The sequence below is a fragment of the Myzus persicae genome, unplaced genomic scaffold, assembly GCF_001856785.1.
Source record: "Myzus persicae strain clone G006 unplaced genomic scaffold, MPER_G0061.0, whole genome shotgun sequence".
NCBI lineage: Eukaryota > Metazoa > Arthropoda > Insecta > Hemiptera > Aphididae > Myzus > Myzus persicae.
The window spans coordinates 203067-221605 of record NW_019103642.1 but is presented as its reverse complement, the minus strand read 5'-3'; the positions used below and the strand labels follow the sequence as shown (position 1 = coordinate 221605).

Below are 18539 nucleotides of genomic sequence, written 5' to 3'. Positions count from 1 at the left end.
GCGCGTGCGTAATGGATGTAACATAATAATATTATATTATTATTATTATTATTATTATTATTATTATACCCGTTCCAAGGTAGGCCGCCGTCCGAGAGAGACGCGATTGGATTTTGGGGGGGTGGTTTTCACAGTCGTCCGCGGCGGCGTCGGCGGCGGCTGCGAAATATTTTTTCTTTTTCTATTTTACTTTTTTCCCTCTCAATCGACTGACCGAACACATTGCCGTCACGTCGCCGTCACTGCGCGCGCCGTGCGCCGACTTGCTCTTGGCCGTGTCACTGTTACCGTCGTTGTCGTACAACCGTCGTCGTCGTCGTCTGGTCGCCGCGCGCGCTTTTTATACCGCTCTTGACGAGTGTTTACCTATGGTTATAAAATACCCGAGTGATAATAATAATAATATTATACCTGTGTGATAATATTAATAGTAATATTTGAAAAACACAAATAGATATTATTATTTTAATAGTATAATATAATATAATATTATAATAATATAACAATATCACATCGATAGTTTTTTCGTTACTGTTGTTGTTATTTTTATTATTATTTTTCGTCATCGTTGTTGTTGTTGTTGTTGTTTTTGTCGTGGTCGTCGACTGAATAGAGTTGTTTTCGCGTTTCGTTGTCGGTTTATTATCTTTCGGAATTTTATCGAAATTTTGACGGTCCAGTCGCGAAGTACCCGCGCCACACGCAAAAACAAAAAAAAAATAATAACGATTTCGTGCGCTCAAACGGTTTCCGCGATCGAGTGCCCCCCAACGACATTATATTATACATGAAAAAAAGTTCTTCGTGTCGAGTTATTATTTAATATTTTCGATTAGATTTAATTTCTTCTACGTTTTACCTTTTTGGTTTTTTATCCGCCGATTGTGCCTATATATGACGTATAGGTTTGACCGAACGGCGAAAGAAATACTCTCGAAGACGACAAGATTGTACACCGCACGAAAAACATTATTACGAACTTTTCGAAAAGCCGTTAGATGTTTAAGCGCGCCGGTACCCTATAAAAAACGCACTTACCTACCTTCACTGCAAGACAATATTATTAAAGTGAGTACAAAATATAAACCTTTAAGTTATGATTAATGCTGCTTGGTATATAATTACATTTTTTTTTTATCCACATATTTCAATCATAATAATTATTAATTACTATATGAATTAACTATACTTTATAATATACGCTTAAGCATTTTGTTCTGTACCGATGTTGGATTTCGTAAATACAATATTATTGTATTATATTAATTATATCTTACTCAACCGAATTTTCCACTACAGTAAACAGTTATTACTACTTTGATCTCTATAGACGACTACAAAATATCTCGGTTTTAAAGCATTAATGCATAATACCCATTGTCCATATTTTCTAGCTTATAATATTTTTGTACCTATACCTACCACGTTTTTTTTGGTATCAATTTTTATCAATTTTGTATTTTTAAATTTGCTGTTTTTAGGTAAGTACCTAAAGTACGTCTTAAGTTATAAAATCAGTATGTCCTATTGTTAGCATATACAACCCATAAATACTTTTAGATGTTAAGTAGGTATAGTTATAATTAATAATAATTATAAAGAATATTGTTTGCATTATATTACCTGTAGGTTGGTACCTACAATATGCTCGTAGTTTATATATTATAATTTATAGTATCGTTTTCGAGAAATGTCGACATATAACCAACATTTATCGTGTATTTTATATAATAATATTATAGTTGATAGGTACCTATGGTTTATGGATATAAGTCGGTCAAGTTTACGATGATAAATTAAATTCGATTGTTCGAAAATATTTGATCAAAAAATTATAATTACGCAAACTATGCCACGGTGTAACATTCGTGTTTATCGTTTATGCATTATACTCGGTTATAATATATTATTACATTATTACAATATAATATATAACTCTCGTGCTAAGTCGAAAAGTGTACACATCAAGTTTGATATGTGGCTGACTCTATACGTATACATTTTACTATTTTAGTATCGACCCCAAATTTTCAAAGTTTAATACTATAATATTATTTCTCGAATCGATTTAATCTTCGTTCATAGGTACTTATAGACACCGCAGTTAAACCATAGTTTTGTATCGTTACTCCTCTCGCTCGGCGTCAACATCGCAAAACTCATTCGCCTGCCCATCGTAATATTATTGTTTATTTCGCTGTACTATTATTAATATTCCGAGAATATTCTGTTTGCCGGGCAAATCGCCGTTCCGATTACAGCCGCTGTTCCTGAAAATTCTGCAGCCGTCGACTGCGGTATTGTCTAAATCCCCGGGGCTTTTTTTTTCGTCAATGGTTTTCCCGGTAGAAAGTAAACGTAGAGGTTTGGGCAGAGAACTTCGAAATAGTTACGCATATGATATGTGTGAATAATAATATAATATGTAAAATACTGTTTAATTCGGTTTTCGAGTTGTCGTATGCACGCGTGTTGCGGATGACAGCGGGGCGCACGTCGTGCAGGTGATTTACTCTTTTGAACCATCTGCCATTAATTTAAAAAAAAGAACAAGCAATTATTTAAACCTAGGTACTTCTTGCTAAAAATATGGACTCTATGCGTCAAGTCTGTTAAATATAATTCCATTTCTATTACCTATGTCCATTATGGGGTTTTGTTACCGAATTCTCGAATGCTGTCCTTGCAGTTTATTACGTATAGGTACCTACCTATTATATTTTTATGTTGTTTAATATATGTTTAGGTATAATAGTCTACATAGTTGACTTTGATAATCATATAATAATAATATCAATATGTTGTAATAATTATCATGATATTATTCTTGACTTTTCGGTAGTTAGAACAATTTACCATTCGATTGCAACAGGTTTTATTTTTAAAATTCATCGTGTCTATTCATCATATTATACTTATATTATTTGGTTACCTCATGATAAATTGAATAACGTTGCAAACAATTTCGGGAAAAACTTTATTGATCAAATTAATGTTGCAATAGATTCAATTAAATCATAAGAATGAACTTCCTTAGAAACTCGCATCAAATTAAATTATAACATGTAGGTATTCCAAAAAATTTTTAAGTTGTTAACATTTTGATTAATACTAATTTTTTTTTAGTTAACTTAAAAGTAATTACTTTGTCTAAGTATATTATATAAATATCATATTTCGTCCATATTTCTGACCATCTTTAAATATGCAAGAAATATCTATAATATTTCATAGATTATAGGTGCATACCGTATTTTATATCTTTGGTTAACTAAAAAACATTTAAATTTACAATAAAACAAAATATTACAACAAATATTTAATAGTCATAATTAATATATTGTTATGAAAATAATGACTATCATATATTATGACTACCTACTATAAATTTATTATTAACTCCTTATACTTATATACCAATAATTAATTTTTCTAAAAACATGTACAAACTTTAAATTATCAACCCTTGTTAACCCAATTAAATACATAATTGAAATGTACAGATTTTATTTTAAATTTATCTGCTTAACATTTTGTACATTTTTCATTTATTTTGCATAAGAAAAACCAATCACGCTTAAAGATTCTTCTCCTCTTTGTATTCATTTTTACCACCACTATAAAATTAAAAACTATTTTTCATAATTTTCAAAAATTTAACATGTATTGTTTTTATGACCTAACCATAGTTTATGTAATTTTTGCTAAACAATGTAAATTTAAACAACCTACCTAATCCCCAAATATTTATTTCTTATTTAATGTAATGAATTAATTGATTTGTTATACCTATCTGCCATTACGTTTTGATTAACTTATTCATATTGCATAAAATATTATATAAATAGTATAAGATTACTTACATACCCACTGTTAAGATTTTATCAATATTTTATCAAGACATTTTCTGAAATTATAAAAAAAAAAGGATTGTAGGTACCCAGTATTAATCATAAATAATATTTTACTTAGAAAATATTATTGTTGACATATCATTAATTTATTACTACCTATTTAAAAAGACATGACACAACAATTTACTGTCTTTGTGAACAGTAGTCAGTACCTATTGGAAATGCATACTGCTCGTTTTCTTTGTGGCTTTGCCGTGGAGCTTATAGGTATAATAATCGTGTTTCACATCAATTATCGTTTAAATGAAGAACTTTTTCAATGGCAGTACATCTTATTTTCAATATTTTCATCTCAAATTATAATATAAACGCTTCATACGCTCATATTAATATTTAACAATTATCACTCGTACATGTTTAAGGTTTAATATTCAATTATACAAGCCAATACTTTCATATAAGATGAAAATCGTGTACATTCTATTTTAAATCATAAATTGTATTTTGTAAATGTCTTAAATAATTTAAACCGCTTCATATATTATACAATCGACACAAGATTACAAAAAGGTTTGTCATTAGTTTTTCTATACTATACCTATTAAACTAATGCAAGTTAACACATTAAGATGTATGGATTTAAAAAAAAATTAAATTAAATTATCTAATATAATAAATTATTAGGTTTTAATAATTAAATTCTCATTTTACCTATTACACTTTTGATGGGAGAAAAATTAAACCATCCCATTGCATTATTGAGGTGATTAATTAAAGTAGTTCATATTATAATATGATGTTAAAACTCATACTGCTTCAAGTATAGAAATAATATGTTTATTTCATATAGTTGCAATGCTATAGCCATCATTGATTTATATTTGAATTCAATAATACCTACTAGAGATTATATAGACAGACATTTTCAAATTGTGTAATACGGAACACTTGTGACTATACGGGGCCATACATCAATACTATTAATTGAAAATATTTTATAACGACTTTTTAAAAATAATTGGTAATACAAGTATAAACGTAAATCGGATTTTTTCTCTAAATTATAATATTTGTATTAATTTTGTGTTAACGAATTACTCATTAGCCATTGCATATTCAAGTTATTACCATGAGTAATTCGTTAATGTAATGAAACGGATACTTGAGAATACTTTTACAAAAATATTATATTACGTGTACTACGAGGTACTGACATACGTTTTATATGATATTATATAGATATTACTATATATTGTACCAGTACCTACCCCCATTCGATATATTTTTAACATGCCAACGCCGTGATACCTAATGATTGTAATAATGTCATAATATGTGAATTTGTCCCTCTAACGATTTTGGACACCTCTATGAGATAGGACGTATGAACTATTAAATAATATTATTATGCATTCATTAATCGTAAGTAACTCGCCGGTTTTGTTTTGTTTTTTTTGTTTTTTTTTTTTTAATAATGTAACAAGGAATATTAAGGTACATTATTAAAAGATAATATTTGATACACTGATTAGTATTAGTGGTTGTGTTACTCGATATACAGAACAAATAAAATTCAAACATACTTATTCTTAGCTTATTTTTAAATAATTGAAATTACCGTAGACTATTATTTACATATTATAAATTAATGTGTACAAGTGTTAAATGTATTTTAAACTCAAATAGTAGAATAATAATTATTTTGTATAATAATATGATGTGTAAATTAGAAGTAATGAAATGTTGGTAGGTACCTATTACGTAGATGTTTGGACATAATATTATCAAGTAGTAATATTTCATATTTAAATATGTTTGAATTATATGGGTAATAGTTATTTCATTATTTGTCGTTTTAAGACAGAGGAAGTTAAATATATATTATTGTAATGTATCCATTTATATTTTTATATTTTATTATATGCACAAAATATTTAGCACCCTTAACACAGATGCAAATATATGTTTGCTCCTCAAAAACACAAATAAAATATAAAACCGTCATATTAATAATAACCCAGGTACCTATTATTATCGATCTTAAATTGTTGAGAAAATAACAACCAACAGCACATTTTTCAGATGAATATAATTTATTATATGCACTTACCTTTCCATTGGAAATAATAAAAACCTATCTTTAGTAACACTAACTTCTGCACAATACTAACTAAATAAATTCAATACTATCCGAATCCGTAGTGTATATTGTATAATGTAGTTAGTTGCACACTTGCACACGATATTTAAACCGGACATTCCAATTATTAGGTTTCGTATATGTATATGACTCGTGCGTCAATGCGTCACACATTATTACGGGGAAGAGACCAAGTTTTGGAAGATTCGTTTTATAATTTAATTATGAAATGTGAATGCAATGATAAGTAATTGTATAGTACAAAAATCTATAAATCTGAGTTAATCTTAGGGCTTACCAAAGCGTAATATTTATGTGAAATTAATTAAAACTACCTATATGGTATAAGTATGTTCGATATCTATGGCTCAAGGTTTAATCACAAAATGATGAAAAATTAGTGTTTATATAATATATACATTATTACAGTGCTACCTATGTGTATTACAATATAGATTTTTCGGCCAAATAATGAAACGACAATTTCAGTTCGCTTCATTGGTTACTCCAAAAAATGGTTTCGATTTACGAATTTATAAAAACAAATCACATCAATGAAAAACGAATTATGGCTGCCTCGTAGCTCGTATAGGTATAACTCGCGTATAATATTATAAACTGCATAGTGATATATTTGTTTTTCAGTTGCATTACTAAAATTTCAATGATGGTACATAGTTGTAACCCACATGGTCCAAAGCCTTATACTAATCCGCCTCACCTATTATACCTTTACGGGCTTTAAATCTGATAAAATAATATTTTTGTATATTTGAATTTAAACAGGTCTTGTAGGTGAGCATATTATGTAAATCTTCCTAAATCTCAACCTATAAAGGAAAAGGAAAAGTTTATTTTTCTTATTATCGGATCTGATATCAAAGTATAAGAAAATACAGAATATACAGATATAATATATAAAATTCTATTCATTGGACATGCTCATGCCCATTTTTCTTTTAATAATGAATTTATTCAAATTCTGATTTTGAATAAGTGCATTATTGAAGACAAAAAGGAGGCCCAGTGAATCCACCATCTTCCTATGATACCTACTGATGTATACTTACGATAGAAATCTGTTTGTTTTTTCTTTGTGCTTTATATTCAACATTAGAGTTTTAAATGTGTTAATGTCATAACAATTTTATAGTACCTATACCCATTATCTATACTCTATAGGTAATATTAAACTGAGTACGAGTACCAATAGGTGTATTGGTGTCTTTATAAAGCGTGTAGGTACCTATAGGTATATTTTTACACAATAACACTTGGATAAACAGGAAATGTATTATGAATAACGTGAATTGAATATCAATTTGTACTTAATGTTTAAAAACACATTATATATTCTCCGTCTGGATTGAATTGGTGATTTGACACTAAATAAATTAATATCATATTTTATATATAAGGTAGGTATATAAAACATTATTTACACCTAGGTATCAAATAATTTATTTTAAATTAATTAAACACTTGGATTTTTTTTCAATAAACATAAAATACTATCGTTTTCTTGGTTACTGAAAGAATATTTACCATACCACCATACCTTATTCAATATATGTATCTACCATACCTAGGCACGTATAATATGATATTCGTTAACAAAAACATCTCATATCGGTACTCTTTAAATGAGTAACTAAAAATAACTTAAGTACTGGCAGTATGAACATCAAATATGTCATTAATCGATCTCAACTTTTTTGTGTTAAGACATTATAAAAGGTATGATTTTCAACTTTACTAAAAAAATCTAAGATATACTCGTACTGTATTATTAATAGTGAAATAGATTACTTTAATAACAATCATACCAAAAAATATACTAATAAGTAATAATATATTAGTAATAAATAATTCTGACGACCTTATACAGATACCGTCTTAGCTCAGTATCGTTTTATGTACACTATGGATAATGACATTATATCATTGAATTTAAATTTAATACATCCATTATAGCGAATCTCTCGACAGGTACTGGCTTACTGCAGTACAGCAGAGTGATACCCCATACTCGCAAATATTGGGCGTTGCTTGGGGGGGGGGGGCTAACTGGCTAAGCCCACCTCCACCTTGATGGAAATTAAATCCTAAGGATTCATTATCGTACTAATATAAATTTTGTAGGTAAAGAAAAGGCTGCAGCTCTCCCCCTTCCTATTGAAATTGCCTATTTGGGCCTATGTAGTACCCATTTCCCCACCTTTTTAAAAATGTATTTTATTTTACTTTTCTGCGAGTGAGAATATTCAAGATTTTCTTTTCTTTTTTGAGCAATAACAACACATTTTAACACTGTCACGTGGTATACGATTAAATGAACACGAGTCAACGAATTAAAACTGAATACTATTGTAAATGATTGGATTTCAAAAATTAGATAAAAGTTAAGTCATAAGCGACAGATAGTCGTATTATGATAAGCTATTTTTATTTTTTAGTACCTAGGTACCTACTAGATCTTAAATTTGGATAAAGCAATTTGAAGTATGGAAAACTTGTTCAATTAATATTCGAACTAACCAGATTATTTAAATGGTATGGCAATCGAGGTATCGAATTTCGAATTATCAAGGTTCGATTTATTGAGAGTTCACTGTATATAATATAATAATGAACCATGAACTTATTATCTCAAGGTATTGGTATGTTGTTGTATCGTTTAATTAATTTTTCAACACTAGGTAAATAGTTTGTAATAATTTATAATAGATGCAACGAATCAAAGAAATTCTCAATAACTTATAGTTTAAGTAAGACAATTCAATAAGACTAATTTTTAACATAGACATACTTAGTATTGGACAAATTTTAAAATATAACTATTTTGTTTGTATTTATTATACTAACTTCATTTTAGATGATCAAAATTAAATATTCAAAAACATTATACATATATTATCACGCTCAGTGGAACCCATTATTCAATTGAAATAATAATAATAATATCGCATAGTTGGTAGGTATAATACTTTGTGAATCTTGAATATTTTTGAATTATGGTTTCGTTATGTTATTTTTCTGAAGAAATTGATTGTGCATCAAAAAAATTCTATTTAATTTTTGATCAATCACTTGAGCAAAACATGTGTATAAATCAAGTAATCTAAAAAAAACTAGTGCAATTGATAAACGTGGAAGTTATTATTTTCGAATAGGTAGAATCTATACCTAGATTATCTACCTATAGATAATTAAATATCTACCAACGTAAGTTGTGAAAATAATAATTAATATGTAGGTTACGTTAGATATGTATATCCATGGATCTAATTGTATTGATCAGTAATAGAAACAATACGTTCATGTATAGGTTTAACATTCACATGTGACACGTTATTGTTATTACCTATTACCTAACACTCATATAGCCAATAATTCTGAGTATTCAATATATCTACTACTCGTGATTAATAGGAATGAAAAGTTTAAATTTCATCTGAAACGTATTATAAATAGTTAACAGTTAACACAGTAACTTTTATTTTGAAAACCTGATGTTAATATGTTATAAATAATAACATACTTCAATGATGATAAACATTATTTTTAAATCATTTAAAATACTCGGAACTATGAAATTATGTAATAGACAATTTCATTTGTTATAGCAAAATTAGAGACTGTAGTATGGACTTCCAAGATTAACATTAGTAAAATGTTAAATTACCTAAAACGAAAGTAAAATGTATAAATAATGGGACATTTGAACATTTGTAATTTCCGTCATTAATCATCATTAGTGAGCTTAAAAGAATTTAATAAGCACAAATCACATATTTTAGAAAGTTTGTAATATGTATCTATTAAAAAACAAAACCAAAGAGAACATTTAAAGTTTTTAGCTAATAGCATTTTTGTAAGTGCGGAATACCTTCACAAAGTTTAAAAAAAGGATTATCAAGTTTTGAACTAGAGTATTTACTAGAACGGAAAACAATTTCGATGTAATATATCTCATTAGTTAGCGTATAAGCTGAAACCACAAACTCTATAGTATGAAGTGTCTTCTATATTTTGAAGACTTATTGTTGCGGTTGTAATTTTAATTGTATTCACTTTGTATACGACAATGATACGTCTATGAATTATAATAATATTATGTATTTATATTGCACGTTTATTAATAATATATCTGCTATATTGGCTTTATATAAATGTCCTTATCCAAACAATTTGTTTTTTAGAGCTTTTAAATTGATTTTATTACCACTTTAAAAAAGTTAATAAATCCAATACAGAAATATGCAAATAATTACTGAACTTTTGCATATATATTATAAATATATATGAACTCAGTGTAAGACAACAGCCGTGGATAATGTATACTGTGTTTACTTAATGTTGATCAATCGTGACGAATAAAATATAATTTAGTATGAACCGCTAGAATTTTAAAAATTAATATCGATATCATAAATTATTTTATTATAATAAAGTGTATAAAACATAATATTTATTCGTTACTCGTTGAGAGTTTAACATAAATAAATTACAATAATTCAACTTGTTTTATTAATGATATTTCATCAGTTATAATAGTTAAATGGAATATGAATATATATCATGGACTTCGCTTTAACTCCACACATACAACTTTGACTTCACTCTCGCCAAAATAACCACCGTCAATTGGCCCAATCCACTTCTTTTCCATCTTAGATAGTATATACGATTTTTTTTTTGTTGTTACACAACTACATGAGGGCCGGACGCCTTTATATTACTTGGCCCCAGATAGTAGATACCTATAATTTTCTTTATAGACACTGCAATGGTGGTCCAACTTAAAAGAGGGATGCACACTAAATGTAACACCAATAACATATACTTAAATATATATACATATTTATTATTTACGTCAGAATACATAAAAACAAAAACTTTCTAATTTTCTGAAGTGCTGTATAGCTATGGTTTCTATGCAAAAATGATTCTGAGCAGAGATGGAGTGAGTGTATCAGACTCTATATTTCTAAAGATGTTATATTTATAGTTTATTTTTCTATTAGTAATAATAAGCTGTAAGGTTGAAATAATTTTTGCCAAAAACATCGCAAATATGAGGATTATTATAATATTATAGATATTAACTTGTAACTAGTATCATATGAAATTATGTGAATAAGTTCGTGGTAGGTTCATATTTTCAAAATGTCATTTTTTTAGAAAATTACAATATTTAAATTTAAGAATTAGTGGAACGTTATAAGTTCTACGATTAATATATTTTGAATTTTAACAATATAACAAAACATTTTTTGAGTAATAATAATTGTTATTATAAATTCGAATATCAAATTATGTCAACATTTGAACATCTAAATCTAACTTCAAAATTATTGTGGCTTTACACAAAACTTTTTTAATTCTAGTAAGAAAGTTATTGTATTATATTTACAAGCATTTTCCCAATGTACAAAACAAATGTGTACTTTATTGAAAAACGATATATTGATATTAAATCGATTGATCAAATACGGACTCTAATATACATAAAATATTTTATTAGGTATAGGTATTTACTGTAAACCATATAAAATAAAGGAGAACTAAATAACTAGTAAAGACGCACCATAAATAATATTTTAATGTACATTATATGTCCACCATGTACAAGGTGATCCATTTAAATGTCTACACTTGTTATTATAAAAACTAAACTTTTCAAAAAATATTTCGTTGACATTATTTTATATCATAGCATAACAAGATTTTTGAAAAAAAAACTATACAATAGGTGGTTAAATGCATTTTATCGTTATTATAATTTTTTTTTTTTAATAGGTATACGTTTTATGTATTTTCATATTCACCTTATCGGAGAACGACTAACGAGCAGTCTTAATTAGTTAAGATTTAAAATTGAAACTAGGGGAATAGAGTGACACATAAGTACCCTACAAAATGCAAAAAAATTATATGTTTTGATGGTTTACTTAGTGTATTTACATGATTGACACAAAACTTACTTGATCTTACCTAACAGAATTATGAAAACTATAAATTAATTAAACATCGATCAGTTTATATCACTAAATTTCAACTCTTTTAAAATGTATTGTAATTCCATACTTGTAAATTCACATGGCTTTAGTATATTTTTTATTTCATTATATTGTATTTGATTTTTTTTTCTATTTAATTATTGTTTAGGAACGATTGTTATTACTATATAATTTATACAAGTAATTGGGGATTTAACTTAAATAAATGAGTAAAAACATGTTTCACATCTTTAGAATTCAATTTTAGCTATTTGGTTATTTTTTTTGTATTAGGTATCCACATAAAATCGCGTAGCTGGTAACATAGTTTATGTTATTTATATATTTTATACTTCAGTATCGCTCGCAATCAAGTAAACATTACATATTTTGTTTCATATTCGAATAATATGTTCAGACATTGAAATATGTTATTATGTAATAATACAAAATAATTTGAACACACATTTTCCTTTTGGGTGTATAATATCCCGCAGTGAATACGAAATTAATATCTTAATTTGATCACTTGCACCTGCAGCACTATAATATACTTGAACCGGGTTAAGCAGAGTATACTGCTTAGACAATATTTTTTTTATTATGTCTCCAACACCGGGCCAATCAATATTTGGAGGATTTTGACAGTAGATTAATTGAATTTACAGCCATTTCATTATTATATTGACAATGATTGGAAAAACGTTTCGAATACGTGTTTTTATATTATTATATACATATATAATCGACAATGGTAAATTACATATATATTTTTTTAATTTAATAGAAAATGAACTTTATTTCTTATATTTATTTACTCGTAACATTTTTCTCGAGAATTTATTAATATAGAACATATCTTGCGAATCAATGTGACTAAAACACGCGAATTGTATTACGTTTTTTCCAAGCGTTTATTAAGAAAAAAATATTATTCCTCTGCGCTTTGGAAAAAAAATGTATGATGTTACTTGAATTCTATCTTAACGTTATACTGAGAACATAATTACAAATTAGACGCTATTTTATTACTTTATTACCGTTTATGTAATACTCAAATAAAAAAAAATAAAAAATACTTGTGATATTTGTAATACAGTAAATTTCAATAGATCGCGAAGGTTGAAATGACCTCAAGGTCTACGATCCCGCCACAACACATACGCGTACATCACGTCAACTGGTAAACAAAATAATACCACAGTTTAATGGGAAATGATCGATTAATAAAACATATTCGTCGATATTTCAAAAAGTTTTTACAAGTCAATAACGAAATACCATACGCGCGCGTTCGTGACTGTAAATTAAATCAACTATAAATTGATGGTTATTCTGTGTCTATAATACGCATGCATAGAGTAAGTTTATTCCAAACAACTACCTATATCGTGCATTTACACCGTGACTGACCCATGGATTCCTCTGCTGTGGTGCCGGAATGGTATATTATAAATTATGATTATCACTTATCAGCTATAATATATTAATATATAATGATTAGGTAAATTAAATTAAATAGTACAATACCTAATATGTAAAAATGAAAACAAAAATATGGTCTCGAATCTAACTTTTTAACTGTATGTCAAACCGAACATTTCGTTTAATTCTGATCTGATCCTTGAACCGGGTACTTTTGAATCAAATGCCGAAACTTTTTAGTATTATATCTAACCAAAAAAAAAAACAATTTAACACTTATCGATCCTATTATAAATCTGTTAACAACTGATCTGCTAATAAAAAGTATAAATAAGTATAAATCCTCAGAGAATTTTTCTCCAATTACATAGATAAAATACAAAATAAAAATTTTGAAAACACACCAGGAAAATTTTTTGTTGAATATGTTTGACGTATCTAAATTATTTTAATGTTTGGACTAATTGTAGAAATTTAAACTTATTGTTTGAGTTCGGTTTGGTTTGGTTTTTTAAAACTTTTTTTGACTTTCAAACTTGAACTGAACATCTAAAGTTTGGTTTGATTTATCAAACATTGATCAGTTCGACCCTTATCTATAGTACAAATATATCATATAATATTCAATGATAATATTCGCCTTAGTCAAAAAATGATTCTAAGTTTATTTGTACCCACTCCTTCAAAAATGTTTTACGGTTGTTGGTGAAAATGAACTATCCAAAGTATCATATTATTATATATATAACCTTTTCAAAACGTATTCAATCAAAAAAACTCGTGTTTGAAAAAAGAAAAATCGTAGAGAACAAATAACCGCATTAATATTGTTAAAAATCCGTAGGTACATTGTAATATATTATAATCGTTTCGCTGTGATGTAAGGACCGGTAGTTTGAAGACAGAGGAGATTGCCATCTTTTCGTTCATTGCTGAGATGAATAATCTAATTCATGTAGTAAACTACGTTACCTAGGTATATCTATAATTTATTATTGTAATTTCGATATTAATTACAAAATGATGAAACCTCAAAATTATTACAATTTTGCCTAAATAAATCTATGACATTTTTATAATTTGTTAATATCATTTCAGAATTTATAATTTTGTGGATATTTACTGCATCCGAAATAGATTATTCGTAATCAACCTAAACATTTTTTGCTACACCTCACAATTATAATATAAGTTTATATTTTGTTTAATATTGTGCACATAATATAAAACTATCGTATTTTTTATCGTTTGTACCATTTAAGATATATTTTAATTTTTTAGATCGTTGATAAAATATTATTTCACCCCAGTAGTGGTTAAATAGTAGACCGGAGGCGATTTCAAAGTTAATTCTCTTTAGTTAAAATGTGTTATTATTTATTCAGTAAACCCCTTAATGAATCCCAGTGACCGCTGTCGACAATAGTCGCAATTGTACAATATCATTGTATGTAATTGTATGGCTCCTCAAACGGCTCAAAGACTGAATATATTCTCAGTAGATCAATATCAAAAAAAGTTTGGTCACCACTATGTATTATATTAATTCACTACATACCTTGTCCTTTCTGTTATATTAATACACTAGATAGCTCACCTAGCTATCTGGAAATTCGAATCATCTCAATTATATTTTCAATAAATATTTTTTTTTAATATTGATATAATAATATGTAGTTATGCAGCGTAAACATAATTTTATCGAGTTTGAACATTATATATATATCTTGTATTATTTATAAAAAATCCTTATTAGTCATTATTCTCTCCCGTGGGAATTGACTTTATCTGGCTTTAAATTGAATTAAACATCATAAATTTGTCCAATATTATTAACACAATATATTGTTGTAGTAAAAATCACTAAAATAAATTCAAAAAAAATAAGTATTAAAAGTGTTTAAAAACCATGCAAGGCCATTTAAATTGATTTTCAATATCGATAAAAATCATATAAGAAATCCAAAGTAGGTAATATCAAAATTAAAATGTTTTTATGATATTAATCAACATTTATATTAAAATCTAAAAAAATTTCAAGAATAAACTGTCGGGTCTATGACATTGTAGGTAATAAGTAATTTTAAGTATCTATAATAACTAATATTTCATTTCTTTTTCCCGTTTAACAGTCGCGAGTAACGATGAATATGGAACGTATGAATGACGATAGGTTTCTCGTATAGTTAGAACACAACATTTCAAAGACATCAAAATTCAAATAGTAATGATGGGAAAGCAAATATTTTAAAAATTGAATTGCAATTCATATAACAATGAAATTGAAATTTGTATCGAAAGTTTTCATTTCGATTTTAATCATCATATAATATTGATACTTGCATTTAACGAGACTTGAATTAAAAATAAATAAAATCTAGTTCATATAAAGTATATAAATATATTGAACATTATATAAGTACTTACTTTGCTCAATATCTATTAACAGTCTCATGTAAACTATATGTAAATAATTGTATGTATAGTTTTGTGAAGCTTCATCTTAATTTTTTTCGGGAGAAAAAATGTCTTTTACTTTTGACTTTTTTGTTTTTTGTCCATAATTTATTATGCCCTCCTCTATAAATCTTCATTCCTGCATCTAATGACCCTGAAATTCTGGACTTCCTGAATAATTTTTACCAACACATTATAGTCAACGACCATCAACCTGGTATGCACAGGTATAGGGGATACATGATATAGTCCATTTCATGTACGCATATATTTAACATTATTATTTAACGATGACAATAGCATTTTGTGCACTATTGCTTATGATTACCAATCAAAACGAAGATTTATCAGCTACAAATATGGTTCATAATAACGTAAAATAAAAAATGTAGATCATTTTATTTTCCTATTTTTGGCTAAATTGTTATCAATTTATTTTTATTTATTTTAATGCTTTTTTAGAACTTTAACTAATTTTAGTATACTCATTATACGTAAAAAGCATACAAATGGTATTTTTGTATTTCAATTTTTAAATAAAATTTAAATTGAACTTTATGGACTTTGACGTAGGTAAAGAACGTAGTTTTTCAAAATATAAGGATCTATAGTATGCTAGTCGACAAAGATTTTTTGTTTGACAACTTAAAAAAAACTATTATCATTCAATAAACAACTATAAAAGTAGGTATATATTACTGTTTAAACTGTTTAAAAAAATAATTTTATTACTATTATTTCGCTTATTTTTATTAATTATATAACTGAAACAGTTTATTAAATTTATAGATTAAATGTTGAAACAAAAATTACAAAAATATTGATTAGTAAAAACATATGATATTAATAATACTATTTTAAAAACCGACCTAACAGTTCTGTTTTGAAGCTTTTAAAAATGAATTTTAAAGTTATAATATTGCACAAATTACAATTTTTGTAGGTACAAGATTGCGTGGATCTAGTTTTATGTATATTACATGCATATTATAACCTTGAAAAGTGTCATAAATGACCAAAATGAGTTTTTAAATGTGGCAAAATTAATATTTTTTTGTTATTTTTGGCGCAAATTACATTCGTATCTTTTAAGACATTCTTCTTAGCGCTTCTTATGCATCTTTATGATTATGTAATACCTACATAATTTATATGTTTATAAAAAATATCTTGTACATACAAGTAACACTAACAAAGAAACACAATAAAATCATTGTATACATTTACTGTAAATTAGTTTAACTGTTTAACATTAACACGACATGTATTATATACCTACTTATAAGTTATAACAATAATAATATATCTTTGGACACGTTGTCCGTGGAATAGAATAAAAACAATGACGTCTACCAGAGCTCATTTTTTTTTTGTTAAATTTCAAATGTTTTTGTTGTTTACTAATTTTGTTTTTAAAAGACTGATAACGGTTTCACAAGTTATCTCTATTCTATTATAAAGTATATTAAACACACCTTATCCAAACAAAACATACACATCTAACGATATACCTATTACCTATACCTACCAACTTACAAATATACTATTATCATAACCTAAAATTTCATCTTACCAAAAAAGTTTCAAAATACCTTATTTGACACATACCTACCAACCTTAACTTTCTCGCTTTCCGTTCTCAGAAATGTTGAAAGGGACTCTTTTAAAGGGTTGTCAGAGATACGGGATGACTCAATTTAAGCCTATTACGATATGCATGCTATTATATATTGGTATATGTATAAATCATAAACACATAAATATAAAAGTACCTTCTGATGAAGACTCACGACGTATGAAATACTTTTTGGCTCGTATCGTAAAGTAATTGAAATGAACATAAAGATAAGTACATAAAGTAGTTAAATCAATAATCGATACCTCTCATTATACTGATAATTCTATATAAACTCTATACTCTCTTGGTTGCTGAACTTGTATCCAGAATCTGGAGGTGTCTGCTATTCAGAGATGCCCGTTATAGGGGAGATTTTACTGTATAATATTATGTTACTGTGTAACGGTCTATATCGTAATCGGTGGTCGACGTGACATTTTTCCGGTGCAAATTATACTAATTTCAGGAGGGTATATTTTTGCGTTCATGTCTATAATAACGACTGTACAGCGTGTGGGCGGACTCTTGTGTTGAATATTTTTTTATCTCGTGCATCGCGTTTAAATAATGTAATTTTTCATTAAAATATAAATGGAAAAAGTCGTGCGTAAATGGAGCTTGAATGGTGTGTGAAAACGCATTTATTGAACATTATAATATAATGTTCGTTAAAATCCTAAAATGTTGATAGTTGTTCGTTACTTTTACTGAGTAACAATTATAATTTGCATATCAATAATGCTCGTTACACGCCTCTCCTATACATATATACATATATATATATATACTTATATATATGTATATTATTGCTGAATAATTACATCGACGAACGCCGTTGAATATAATATAATCATCAGTGTTACTGATTACTGATTTATGTTTCACTATTAATTATTAATTAATGTTACAATAATAATAGCATTGTTTTCGACTGAACATTTGTAAATGACATAATATTTCATTTAGCAATTAATAACGCATACATATTGGTACCTACGTATACTCTCCAAACGCCGATGATATCGCCATTACGAAGATATTTA

The 18539-nt window shown here is 27.2% G+C and overlaps 1 protein-coding gene across 1 annotated transcript in view; it reads left to right on the top strand.

Annotated features, from left to right (window-relative positions):
• The first annotated feature begins 215 nt into the window (after window positions 1-215).
• Window positions 216-18539, top strand: part of LOC111034962 — an 81115-nt gene continuing 62791 nt past the window's right edge. The window contains exon 1 of the mRNA XM_022316417.1: window positions 216-1068. The gene's annotated coding sequence lies outside the window, so the exon portion shown is untranslated. The remainder of the gene's footprint in view (window positions 1069-18539) is intronic.